Source organism: Lolium rigidum, chromosome 7 (genome assembly GCF_022539505.1).
Source record: "Lolium rigidum isolate FL_2022 chromosome 7, APGP_CSIRO_Lrig_0.1, whole genome shotgun sequence".
Classification (NCBI taxonomy): Eukaryota; Viridiplantae; Streptophyta; class Magnoliopsida; order Poales; family Poaceae; genus Lolium; species Lolium rigidum.
Genome location: NC_061514.1, coordinates 225,776,811 through 225,792,245, shown reverse-complemented (window position 1 = coordinate 225,792,245; position 15,435 = coordinate 225,776,811).

Genomic DNA, 15,435 nt, shown 5'->3' with positions numbered 1-15,435 from the left:
CTAATACATACTTGTGATTATACCCCTTGCAAGCATCCGCAAATACAAGAAAGTAATTAAGATAAATCTAACCACAGCCTTAAACTCGAGATCCTGCTATCCCTCCCGCATCGATATACCAACGGGGTTCAGAGTTGCTCGTCACTCCGGCAACCCCACAATTAGCAAACGAATACAAGATGTATTCCCCTAGGCCCATAAAGGTGAAGTATCATGTAGTCGATGTTCACATGAAACCACTAGAAGAATAACACCACAACTTAAATATCAAACCATTGAATATTACTCAACATAGTTCACTACTAACATTTAGACTTCACCCATGTCCTCAAAAACTAAACGAACTACTCACGAGACATCATATGGAACATGATCAGAGGTGATATGATGATGAATAACAATCTGAACATAAACCTTGGTTCAATGGTTTCAATCAATAGCATCAATAACAAGGAGTAATCAATACTGGGAGAGTTTCCCCTATGAAACAATCAAGATTCAACCCTAGATGTTACAGCGGTGACGAGGTGCAGCGGTGGAGATGACGGTGACGGTGGTGGAGATGATGGTGATGATGATCCAAATGAAGTCCAGCTCGATGACGGTGACGATGACGTCGATTTCCCCCTCCGGGAGGGAATTTCCCCGGCGGATTTCAGCCTACCGGAGAGCTCTTTTCTCTCTGGTGTTTTCCGCCCCGCAGAGGCGGCTGTGTCTCCTCGCGATTCTTCTCTGCACCTTAGGTTTTCGGGTAGATGAAGTACGCGGAAGAGAGGCGGCCGAGGGGGGCTGTGGGCCCCCTCCCCACAAGGCGGCGCGGCCAGGGCAGGGCCCGCGCCGGCCTATGGGGGGCCATGGCGGCCCTCCTCGGTCCCTCCTTTTGGCTGGCTCATTCTTCTGGAAAAATAAGATCTTCGGTGTAATTTCCGTCAATTGGTGATCTTCAGAAATATTGCATCCTGACGGTGCTTTTTCCAGCAGAATCCTCACTCCGGTGAGTGATTCTCCAATAATCATGAAACATGCAAAATAGGTGAAATAACATAAGTATCATCTCTAAATATGAAATATATCAATGAATAACAGTAAATTATGATATAAAATAGTGATGCAAAATGGACGTATCAACTCCCCCAAGCTTAGACTTCGCTTGTCCCCAAGCGAAACTGAACTCAGTAAACAAGACCACATGTTTATGGAGTGAAGAGTCGATAAATAAAATACGGACAAGAAGCATCATATTGATTCACACAAAACATTCTAGTGAACAACTTCCTCATATAATTCAACTTGAAACAAGTAGAAGGAAATCACAAATAAAGGTGCATAGGAAATCATAATTGGTGATGGCAAACTTCGTTCTTGATCAAAGAACAGTTAACAGATTGTACTTATCTATCGAGCAGCGTTCTTATATTAAAGCTTATATAGCGAAACTTGCATACTCAATCATAATAATCTCCTCATAATCAATGATAACCTTCAAAGCTATATTCATTCGGATAAAACTTGTACTAAACACGGAAGAGTAAAAGGCATGATTAAGTAGATCACAATATAAATGGTTTGATCACAACAACTCAATTGCTTGCTTAAGATAGAGGGAAATAGGTTTACTGACTCAACATAAAGTAAAAGATGGGCCCTTCGTAGAGGGAAGCAGGGATTAAATCATGTGCTAGAGCTTTTTAAGTTTCAAAATCATATAGAGAGCATAAAAGTAAAGTTTGAGAGGTGTTTGTTGTTGTCAACGAATGGTAGTGGGCACTCTAACCCCCTTGCCAAACAAACTTCCAAAGAGCGGCTCCCATGAAGGACGTTATCTCTACCAGCAAGGTAGGTCATCCCTCTTCTCTTTTGTTTACACATGTACTTTAGTTTATTTAAGGATGACACTCCTCCCAACCTTTGCTTTCACAAGCCATGGCTAACCGAATCCTCGGGTGCCTTCCAACATTTCACATACCATGGAGGAGTGTCTATTGCAAAATTAAGTTGCTTACTGATGAATCAGGGCAAAACATGTGAAGAGAATTATTAATGAAAGTTAATTAATTGGGGCTGGGAACCCCGTTGCCAGCTCTTTTTGCAAAATTATTGGATAAGTGGATGAAGCCACTAGTCCATTAATGAAAGTTGCCCAACAAGATTGAAAGGTAAAACACCACATACTTCCTCATGAGCTATAAAACATTGACACAAATAAGAGGTAATAACTTTTGAATTATTTAAAGGTAGCACATGGAGTATTTACTTGGAATGGCAGGGAAATGCCACATAGTAGGTAGTTATGGTGGACACTGATGGCATAGGTTTGGTTTAAGGGTTTGGATGCACGAGAAGCATTCCCTCTCAGTACAGGTCTTTGGTGATTAGCAAGCATAAGAGTTGAGGGAAACAAACAAATATACATGTGATAGAAACAATCATGCATCTTCCTTGTAAGCATAAATAATTTCAACTTCAGAATACTAAGCTCATAGCTGACAAGAAAGAAAGATAACAACATATCTACATGTATTTCCTCTTTTCTACTTAAACTCAAAGTGTTGTTGTTATTGACCAATGCTAAGTTTGCCAAAACCAAATAGATTACTCAATGCTCCCAAAGTGATACCAATACTAACAACAAGATCAATCATATAATAGAGATTGCAAACTAAAATAAGATGTGCAATATGTAAATGATAAGACTTCTCATTAATATTCCATAACGATAACTCACACCAAGGGATACATAGATAACCAACTAAAAGAGAGATACTTCCATACTGCAACCCATCTTATATGATAACTTCCCTACTCATGATATGACACTACTTGATAGTAAAAAGATAAAAGATAGTGATGATGTGATACCGCGGCACTCCCCCAAGCTTGGAACAAACCAAGGGGGTGCCAATACCAATGATGAATTACTCCTTCGGCGGTGGTGGTGATGAATTCTTGATAAGCTTCTTAACAAGCTCCTTTAGCTCATCAATCTCGTACATGAGGTTGCGGATCATCTCCGAATTGTGCTCGACGTGGTTAAGAAGTACGTCCGACGGCGAGTCCCAACTCTTAGATTTGTTCCCCACTCTTCAGCTTCAGGCTTCCTCCTTCCTGCAGTGTTAGAACGATCTATATCCCAACTGCTAGGCAGTACTGCCTTGGGAATCCTTTCAATTTGACTATTATGAATTAGAGTGCGGAAGGGGTTGTAGGTGCCTGGAGGAGATGTCCTTGGAGCTAGGAAGTGACGTGGAACTTTTTCCCCGGTGCAAATTCGTGCGCTCTTCTTGGGGTTAGAAGGATCTTCCACCACTCCAATGCTTGCGACGGTGACACGCGGGTATGCACGCGAGTCTTCCTCCACTTCTTCTCCATCTTCGCTCTCAACTTCTTCTTTGAACTCGGGGTCTTGAATATCTTCCTCAAAAGGCTCCTTGTCCTTGTTGTTGGAGACCATGGTGCGTCTAGATCAAAAACAGATCCTGGCAGAAAACAGCTCGAAACAAAACACGACGAGAAAACGATATACGGACCTCCAGGGGTCCGGGGGATTATATAGCAGAAATTTTTACGACGGAAGGAAAGTACCAGGTCGACACAGAGTTGGAGAGGGACTCCGAGGGGCCATCCTCATAGGGCAGCGCGGCCAGGCTAGGTCCCGCGCCGGCCTATGGGGGCACGCCCTCGTGCGTCTCCTCCTCTCCGTTTCGATCTCGTAATTTTTCATATTTTCCAAAAATAGCAAAAACATTGTTCGGAAAGTTAAACGCGGACTTTTTATTACCAGAACTGTTACCTATTCAAAGTCGAACTCTGCAGAACTGTCAATTTGACCTTTGATGAAAGCTTCCGGAGTCACCACTTGAATAACATCAACATCTTCATTATAAGAATCTCCAGAAATATAGTGCTTGAGCCTTTGTCCATTCACCACTTGTGTGGCATCACCTTGCAGAGAACCAATCTTAATTGCCCCTGAACGATACACCTCCACAATGACATATGGTCCTTCCCATTTTGAGAGCAATTTCCCTGCAAAAAATCTGAGACGAGACCGATACAATAGGACTTTATCCCCAACATTAAATTCTCTTTTGATAATTCTTCTATCATGCCATTTCTTAACTTTCTCTTTGAAGAGTTTAGCATTTTCATAAGCTTCACTTCTCCATTCATCTAGAGAACTCAATTGTAGCAATCTCTTCTTACCGGCAAGTTTAGGATCTTTATTTAGTTCTCTTACAGCCCAATAAGCTTTGTGCTCTAGTTCTAAAGGTAAATGACAAGCTTTCCCATAAACCATTTTATAAGGTGACATACCCATAGGATTTTTATAAGCAGTTCTATAAGCCCATAGTGCTTCCTTCAACTTACTAGCCCAATTTTTTCTAGTTTTATTAACGGTCTTTTCCAAGATACATTTAATTTCTCTATTTGATAATTCTACTTGCCCACTAGTTTGAGGATGATAAGCGGAAGCAATCCTATGATTAATACCATACTTAGCAAGAGTTTTTCTAAAACCACCATGAAAAAATGAGAACCTCCATCAGTCATAAGATATCTAGGAACTCCAAATCTAGGAAAAATAATATCTAGAAGCATTCTTAAAGAGGTCTCACCATGAGCACTTTTTGTGGGTATGGCTTCCACCCATTTAGTAACATAATCAACAGCAACAAGTATATGAGTGTTACCTTCTGAAGAAGGGAAAGGACCCATGAAGTCAAATCCCCAACAATCGAATGGTTCAATAACAAGAGTATAATTCATAGGCATTTCATTGCGTCCGGAGATATTACCAACCCTTTGACATTCATCACAAGATAAAATAAACTTTCTTGCATCTTTGAAGAGAGTTGGCCAATAGAAACCTGATTGTAGAACCTTTTGTGCGGTTCTATCTCCGGCGTGATGTCCTCCATAAACACTACCATGACACTTACTCAATATCTCTTGTTGTTCATATTCGGGAACATCTTCGCATAATACCATCCACTCCTTTATATAAGTGTGGGTCATCCCAAAAATAATGCCTCAAGTCATAAAAGAATTTCCTCCTTTGCTGAGCTGAAAAGGTCGGAGGCAAATACTTGGAAACAATAAAGTTAGCATAATCAGCGTACCAAGGACTATCTCGCGATCTCACCTTTATTACAGCCAATTGTTCATTTGGAAAACTATCATTAACAGGAACATGATCATAAGCAATATTTTCCAATCTAGACAAATTATCAGCAACAGGATTATCAGCACCTTTCCTATCTATAATATGTAAATCAAATTCTTGCAAAAGAAGCACCCATCTAATAAGCCTTGGCTTAGCATCTTTCTTCGCCATAAGGTATCTAATTGCAGCATGATCAGTATGAATCGTAACTTTTGAATCAACAATATAAGATCTAAACTTGTCACAAGCAAAAACTACAGCTAATAATTCTTTTTCAGTTGTAGCATAATTTCTTTGAGCAGCATCAAGAGTTTTACTAGCATAATGAATAACATTCAATTTTTATCTACTCGCTGTCCAAGAACAGCACCTACAGCAAAATCACTAGCATCACACATAATTTCAAAAGGTAAATTCCAATCAAGAGGTTCAACTACAGGAGCAATTGTTAAGGCTTTCTTTAGAGTTTCAAAAGCTTCCTTACAATCATCATCAAAAACAAAAGGTACATCTTTTTGAAGAAGATTAGTAAGAGGCTTTGAAATCTTGGAGAAGTCTTTAATAAATCTCCTATAAAACCCAACATGACCAAGAACACTACGAATACCTTTAACATCCCTAGGATAGGGCATCTTCTCAATTGCTTCAACTTTAGCTCTATCAACTTCAATACCTCTCTCAGAAATTTTATGTCCCAATACGATTCCTTCGTTAACCATAAAGTGGCATTTCTCCCAATTAAGAACAAGGTTAGTTTCTTCACATCTCTGCAAAACTTTATCAAGGTTTCGCAAGCAACTATCAAAAGAATTCCCATAGACAGAAAAATCATCCATGAATACCTCTACAATCTTCTCACAAAAGCCATGAAAAATAGCAGACATGCATCTTTGAAAAGTAGCAGGAGCATTACATAAACCAAAAGGCATACGTCTATAAGCATAAGTTCCATAGGGACAAGTGAAAGTGGTTTTCTCTTGATCTTTAGTTTTAACAGCAATTTGTGAAAACCCAGAATAACCATCAAGAAAGCAAAAATGAGTATTTTTAGACAACCTTTCTAACATTTGATCAATAAAAGGTAAAGGGTAATGATCTTTCTTAGTAACTTTATTAACTTTTCAATAATCAATGCACATTCTATACCCTACAACTACTCTTTGAGGGATGAGCTCATCATTATCATTAGGCACAACAGTTATTCCTCCTTTCTTAGGGACACAATGCACAGGACTAACCCATCTACTATCGGCAATAGGATATATAATATCAGCTTCAAGAAGTTTTAATACCTCATTCCTTACCACATCCTTCATCTTAGGAATTAGACGACGCTGATGTTCAACAACAGGCTTTGCATCATCTTCCATGTTGATGGCATGTTGGCAAATAGAGGGAGAATTCCCCTTCAAATCATCAAGAGTGTAGCCAATAGCTCCTCGGTGTTTCTTCAATATTTCCAATAATCTTTCTTCCTCAAAATCTGAAAGCTTAGCACTAATAATAACAGGATATGTTTTTTTATCATCAATATAAGCATACTTAAGATTATCAGGCAACAGTTTCAAATCAAAAACAGGATCTTCCTTTGGCGGTGGTGTTGTACCTAGATCTTCAACCGGTAAGTCATGTTTAAGAATAGGTTGACGAAGGAAAATTTCATCAAGCTCGTTCCTTTCTTCCCTACTTCACTCTCATGATCCTCCAAATGTTGATGCAAAGGATTATTAGGAGCAAGAGCAATAGATGCAAGCTGTTCAACTCTAAAATCATCATTAGGCAATTCACCTTCATAAGGAACTTTGGCAAATTTAGAGAAATTAAACTCATAAGATTCACCAACAAATTTAGTCACAATTTTCTCTTTCTTGCAATCTATAATAGCTCCACAAGTATTTAGAAAAGGTCTACCAAAAATGATAGGACAAGTCTTACTAGCAGCAGAACCAAGTACCAAAAAGTCAGCAGGATATTTAATCTTACCACATAGAACTTCCACATCTCGAACAATACCGATAGGAGAGATAGTTTCTCTATTAGCTAGCCGAATAACCAAATCGATATCTTCAAGTTCACACGAACCAATTTCATGCATGATTTCCGTGTAAAGCTCATAAGGAATAGCACTAATACTTGCACCAATGTCGCATAAACCATAATAACAATGATCACCAATTCTAACAGAGAGCATAGGAACACTGGCTTCCCTAGACTTATTAGGATGCGAAACAATATTAGAAGCATCTTCACGGAAAATAATATGACCATCTTCTACATTTTCAGTCACAAGATCTTTAACTATTGCAATAGCAGGTTCAACCTTTATTTGTTCTTCAGGTTCTATAGGTTTCTTTGCACTTTTATTAACCGCACTAGTTATAACAGAATACTTCTTCATTTTAGCAGGGAAAGGAGTTTTTTCAATATAAGCTTCAGGAAGAATATGATCAACAGTTTCAATTACAACACATTTATTTATAGATGAATCAGTTTTATCTTTGTATGGTTCATGATACTTATCAAAATTCTTCCTAGGCAATTAAAAATGAGAGGCAAAAGCTTTATAAAAATTTGCAACAACTTGAGAGTCAAGACCATAAGTAGCACTCATATTATGAAATTTATCAGTATCCATAAAAGTTTCAATGCATTCATAATCATAATTTATACCCGACTCTCTATCTTTGTCGTTCTCCCATCCTTCAGTATTCTCCTGGATCCGATCAAGAAGGTCCCTTTTAAACTCTTCTTTGTTGCGTGTAAATGATCCAGAACAAGTAGTATCCAGCAAGGTTTTATCTTGAAAAGACAGTCTTGCATAGAAATTATCAATAATGATATTATCAGGAAGCTCATGAATGGGCATTTGAGCATTAAAGACTTCAATCTCCCCCATGCTTGGGCAATACTCTCTCCATCATGAGGCCAGAAATTATATATGCGGTTTCATTCTTTGTGAATTTCACTTGGAGGATAGAATTTAGAATAAAATAGAGGCACAATATCCTTCCAATCAAGAGAATCCCCATTCTTCAGCAATTTATACCAATGCGCCGCTTTACCAGACAACGATATAGAGAATAGTTTCTTCCTAACTTCATTCATAGCAATACCTGCACACTTGAATAGCCCGCATAATTCATGTAAAAACAGTAAATGATCTCCAGGATGGACAGTTCCATCCCCTTCATAGCGGTTATCCACAACACGTTCAATAATTTTCATAGGTATTTTGTATGGAACCTCTTTCTCACCTGGCGCCTCATCCACTACCTTTGCAGTAGTAGTAGATTTTCCAAATAGGAATTCAAGAGAAGATCTCTCCATAATGAATTATAGCAGCAGGCAGAAATAAAATCAGCACGCACAGTAAAGGTTTCCCTTACCAATTCCACTTACCAATAGCGCTTCACTCCCCAGCAACGGCGCCAGAAAATAGTCTTAATGACCCACAAGTATAGGGGGTGTATCGTAGTACTTTAGATAAATAAGAGTGTCGAACCCAACGAGGAGCAGAAGGTGTTGACAAGCAGTTTCGATGAAGGATTCACTGTAAATGCTCACAGACAAGTATTCAGGGGGTTTTGATATAGCAGATAAATAAAGTACAAGTAAATAAAATGCGAGAGTAATAGTAGCAGCGAGTGGCCCAATCCTTTTTAGCACAAAGGACAAGCCGGTTTGTTTACTTATGATGACCAAACATTCTTGAGGACACACGGGAATTTAGTCTAGTGCTTTCGCTTCATATAGTTGATTAATCTTCATTGTTTTGATAAGTGTTGTGTGGGTGAACCTATGCTAATGCACCACCCTTCCTAGGACTAATACATACTTGTGATTATACCCCTTGCAAGCATTCGCAAATACATGAAAGTAATTAAGATAAATCAAACCACAGCCTTAACCTCTGAGATCCTGCTATCCCTCCTGCATCGATATACCAACGGGGTTCGAGTTCTTGTCACTCCGGCAACCCCACAATTAGCAAACGAATACAAGATGTATTCCCCTAGGCCCATAAAGGTGAAGTATCATGTAGTCGACGTTCACATGACACCACTAGAAGAATGCACCACAACTTAAATATCAAACCATTGAATATTACTCAACATAGTTCACTACTAACATTTAGACTTCACCCATGTCCTCAAGAACTAAACGAACTACTCACGAGACATCATATGGAACATGATCAGAGGTGATATGATGATGAATAACAATCTGAACATAAACCTTGGTTCAATGGTTTCACTCAATAGCATCAATAACAAGGAGTAATCAATACCGGGAGAGTTTCCCCTATGAAACAATCAAGATTCAACCCTAGATGTTACAGCGGTGACGAGGTGCAGTGGTGGAGATGACGGTGATGGTGGTGGAGATGATGGTGATGATGATCCCAATGAAGTCCAGCTCGATGACGGTGACGATGGCGTCGATTTCCCCCTCCGGGAGGGAATTTCCCCGTCGGATTTCAGCCTGCCGGAGAGCTCTTTTCTCTCTGGTGTTTTCCGCCCCGCAGAGGCGGCTGTGTCTCCTCGCGATTCATCTCTGCACCTTAGGTTTTCGGGTAGATGAAGTACGCGAAAGAGAGGCGGCCGAGGGGGGCTGTGGGCCCCCTCCCCACAAGGTGGCGCGGCCAGGGCAGGGCCCGCGCCGGCCTATGGGGGGGCCATGGCGGCCCTCCTCGGTCCCTCCTTTTGGCTGGCTCATTCTTCTGGAAAAATAAGATCTTCGGTGTAATTTCCGTCAATTGTTGATCTTCAGAAATATTGCATCCTGACGGTGCTTTTCCAGTAGAATCTCGACTCCGGTGAGTGATTCTCCAATAATCATGAAACATGCAAAATAGGTGAAATAACATAAGTATCATCTCTAAATATGAAATATATCAATGAATAACAGTAAATTATGATATAAAATAGTGATGCAAAATGGACGTATCACCGGGTTAACAAGACAATTGTCTAAGAAACCATTTAAGTTCGAACTTGGATGGTTACAGCGGGAAGATTTTCACGAGATGGTTAAAATTGTATGGGAAAGACCAGTGTATGCCGAAAATCCGGTTATAAGGTGGAATAAAAAGATGCGAGTTGTTCGCAAACACCTTTCTGGATGGGCGAGTCATACAGCTGGTATTGTTAAACAGGAGAAGCTTCTCTTATCGACTATCATAGATGAATTAGAAGTGCTTGCTGAAGTGAGACCGCTATCGAGCATGGAATTGGATTTGAAAAATTAATCTAATGCTCAAATAGCAGGTCTTCTTCGGGAAGAAGAGTTGAAATGGTACCAGCTTTCAAAATCCCAATTCATTCTGGAAGGAGATTTGAATACGAGATATCTTCATTGGATTGCCAATGGCCATCACAGGGAAAAGCGTATTAATTCTCTAGTACAAGATGAGGGTTTAATTGAAGGCCATGAGCAAATCAAATCCTATATTACTAATTATTATAAGGGTCTATTTGGTCCGCCAGATGAGAGTTCATTCTCTCTGGATGAGTCCCAAATAGCAGATATACCCCAAGTGTCTCAGGAGGAGAATGTTGTTTTAACGACTTCTTACTCGGATGAGGAAGTTAATAAGGATATTTTCCAAATGAAACATAATAAAACCCCGGGTCTAGATGGTTTTCCTGCTAAATTCTATCAGACTTTTTGGGATACCATTGAAGACGACCTTCTAGAAATGTTTATTGTTTTACACCCTGGACAGCTAGAATTATTCCGTCTAAATTTTGGTGAGGTTATCTTGTTACCCAAAGTTAAAGAGGCGGAAAGGATCCAACAATATAGACCCATTTTCCTCTTAAATGTAAGTTTCAGGATATTCACGAAAGTGGCCACCATTAGACTGAATACACTGGCTGATTGATGTCTACGCACGCTTCTATTCATGTAGACAGTGTTAGGCCACCAAGAGCAGAGGTTTGTAGAACAGCAGCAAGTTTCCCTTAAGTGAATCACCCAAGGTTTATCGAACTCAGGGAGGTAGAGGTCAAAGATATCCCTCTCAAGCAACCCTGCAATTACGATACAAGAAGTCTCTTGTGTCCCCAACACACCTAATACACTTGTCAGATGTATAGGTGCACTAGTTCGGCGAAGAGATAGTGAAATACAAGTAATATGGATGATTGTAAGTAGTAATTGCAACCTGAAATAAAGATGGCAGCAAGCAAACATGTAACATAACTTGTTGGAAACGGTGTTTCAATGCTTAGAAACAAGGCCTAGGGATCATACTTTCACTAGTGGACACTCTCAACATTGATCACATAATTGAATAAATGAATGCTACTTTATACACTCTCTTGTTGGATAACAAACACCATTCATTGTGTAGGGCTACAAAAGCACACCTCAAGCCGGAGTAAACAAGCTCCACAACATCCGAAGTTCATATTAGAGTAACCTCTAGAGTGCATAATAGACCGTTGCAATTTAGACCGAGTACTAACATAGCATACACTGTCAACAATAGCTATGAAAGGGGGAATAGATCGCATCAATACTATCATAGTAATAGTTAACTTCATAATCTACAAGAGATTACAATCATAACCTACGCCAAGTACTACATGATGCACACACTGTCATCATTACATCATGGAGGAGGACTAGACTACTTTAATAACATCACTAGAGTAGCACATAGATTAATAGTGATACTGATGTCTACGGGAGCTTCTATTCTTGTAGACAGTGTTGGGCCTCCAAGAGCAGAGGTTTGTAGAACAGCAGCAAGTTTCCCTTAAGTGGATCACCCAAGGTTTATCGAACTCAGGGAGGAAGAGGTCAAAGATATCCCTCTCAAGCAACCCTGCAACCACAAAGCAAGAAGTCTCTTGTGTCCCCAACACACCTAATAGGTGCACTAGTTCGGCGAAGAGATAGTGAAATACAGGTGGTATGAATAAGTAGTAGCAACGGCACCAGAAAAGTGCTTTGCCCAGGACACTAAACAAGCAGTAGTAACGCAGTAGTAGTAACGCAAGTAAAACAAGTAAACAAGCAGCGATAGCGATATTTAGGAACAAGGCCTAGGGATTAGACTTTCACTAGTGGACGCTCTCAACATTGATCACATAACAGAATAGATAAATGCATACTCTACACTCTTGTTGGATGATGAACACATTGCATAGGATTACACGAACCCTCAATGCCGGAGTTAACAAGCTCCACAATTCAATGTTCATATTTAAATAACCTTAGAGTGCAAGAAAGATTAACACGACTAAACCAAGTACTAACATAGCATGCACACTGTCACCTTCACGCCACGTAGGAGGAATAGATCATATCAATACAACCATAGCAATAGTTAACTTCACAATCTACAAGAGATCATGATCATAGCATACACCAAGTACTAACACGGATGCACACACTGTCACCATTACACCGTGCAGGAGGAATAAACTACTTTAATAACACATCACTAGAGTAGCACATAGAATAGTAGTGATACAAAACACATTGCAATCATAAAGAGATATAAATAAGCACCTCACTACGCCATTCATAACAGTGAGTAAGTATTCTGTGAAATATAGCCTAAGAGACCCACACGGTGCACACACTGTCACCTTTACACACGTGGGACAAGGAGTCTCCGGAGATCACATAAGTAAAACTCACTTGACTAGCATAGTGACATCTAGATTACAAGCATCATCATATGAATCTCAATCATGTAAGGCAGCTCATGAGATTATTGTATTGAAGTACATAGGAGAGAGATGAACCACATAGCTACCGGTACAGCCCCGAGCCTCGATGGAGAACTACTCCCTCCTCATGGGAGCAGCAGCGGTGATGAAGATGGCGGTGGAGATGGCAGCGGTGTCGATGGAGAAGCCTTCCGGGGCACTTCCCCGCTCCGGCAGGTGCCGGAACGAGACTCCCGTCCCCCGGATCTTGGCTTCGCGATGGCGGCGGCTCTGGAAGGTTTTCCGTATCGTGGTTTTTCGCCTCAGGGTTTTCGCGACGGAGGCTTTATATAGGCGAAGAGGCGGCGCAGGAGGGTCGAAGGGGTGGCCACACCATATGGCGGCGCGGCCGGGGCCCGGGCCGCGCCGGCCTATGGTCCGGGGGCCCGGTGCCCCCCTCTAGTCCTTCCCGGTGTTCCGGATGCTTCCGGTGAAAATAGGAACCTGGGTCTTGATTTCGTCCGATTCCGAGAATATTTCGTTACTAGGATTTCGAAACCAAAAACAGCAGAAAACGAGAACCGGCACTTCGGCATCTTGTTAATAGGTTAGTTCCGTAAAATGCACGAATATGACATAAAGTGTGCATAAACCATGTAGGTATCATCAATAATATGGCATAGAACATAAGAAATTATCGATACGTCGGAGACGTATCAAGCATCCCCAAGCTTAGTTCCGCTCGTCCCGAGCGGGTAAAACGATAACAAAGATAATTTCTGAAGTGATATGCCATCATAACCTTGATCATACTATTTGTAAACATATGTAGTGAATGCAGCGATCAAAACAATGGTAATGACATGAGTAAACAAGTGAATCATAAAGCAAAGACTTTTCATGAATAGTACTTCAAGACAAGCATCAATAAGTCTTGCATAAGAGTTAACTCATAAAGCAATAAATCGAAGTACAGGTATTGAAGCAACACAAAGGAAGATTAAGTTTCAGCGGTTGCTTTCAACTTGTAACATGTATATCTCATGGATAATTGTCAACATAGAGTAATATAGCAAGTGCAATATGCAAGTATGTAGGAATCAATGCACAGTTCACACAAGTGTTTGCTTCTTGAGGTGGAGAGAGATAGGTGAACTGACTCAACATAAAAGTAAAAAGAATGGTCCTTCAAAGAGGAAAGCATCGATTGCTATATTTGTGCTAGAGCTTTTATTTTGAAAACATGAAACAATTTTGTCAACGGTAGTAATAAAGCATATGAGTTATGAAAGTTATATCTTACAAGTTGCAAGTCTCATGCATAGTATACTAATAGTGCCCGCACCTTGTCCTAATTAGCTTGGACTACCGGATCTTTGCAATGCACATGTTTTAACCAAGTGTCACAATGGGGTACCTCCATGCCGCCTGTACAAAGGTCTAAGGAGAAAGCTCGCATTTTGGATTTCTCGCTTTTGATTATTCTCAACTTAGACATCCATACCGGGAAAACATGGACAACAGATAATGGACTCCTCTTTAATGCATAAGCATGTGGCAACAATTATTATTCTCATATGAGATTGAGGATATATGTCCAAAACTCGAAACTTCCACCATGAATCATGGCTTTAGTTAGCGGCCCAAAGTTCTTCTCTAACAATATGCATGCTCCAACCATGAAGGTGGTAGATCTCTCTTACTTCAGACAAGACGGACATGCATAGCAACTCACATGATATTCAACAAAGAATAGTTGATGGCGTCCCCAGAAGCATGGTTATCGAAAACAAGCAACTTAATAAGAGATAAAGTGCATAAGTACATATTCAATACCACAATAGTTTTTAAGCTATTTGTCCCATGAGCTATATATTGCAAAGGTGAATGATGGAATTTTAAAGGTAGCACTCAAGCAATTTACTTTGGAATGGCGGATAAATACCATGTAGTAGGTAGGTATGGTGGACACAAATGGCATAGTGGTTGGCTCAAGGATTTTGGATGCATGAGAAGTATTCCCTCTCGATACAAGGTTTAGGCTAGCAAGGTTATTTGAAACAAACACAAGGATGAACGGTACAGCAAAACTCACATAAAAGACATATTGTAAACATTATAAGACTCCATACCGTCTTCCTTGTTGTTCAAAACTCAATACTAGATGTTATCTAGACTCTAGAGAAACCAAATATGCAAACCAAATTAGCAAGCTCTAAGTATTTCTTCATTAATGGGTGCAAAGTATATGATGCAAGAGCTTAAACATGAGCACAACAATTGCCAAGTATGAAATTATCCAAGACATTTTAGAGTTACTACATGTAGCATTTTCCAATTCCAACCATATAACAATTTAACGAAGAAGAAACTTCGCCATGAATATTATGAGTAGAGCCTAAGGACATACTTGTCCATATGCTACAGCGAAGCGTGTCTCTCTCCCATAAAGTGAATGCTATGATCCATTTTATTCAAACAAAACAAAAAACAAAAACAAACCGACGCTCCAAGCAAAGTACATAAGATGTGACGGAATAAAAATATAGTTTCAGGGGAGGAACCTGATAATGTTGTCGATGAAGAAGGGGATGCCTTGGGCATCCC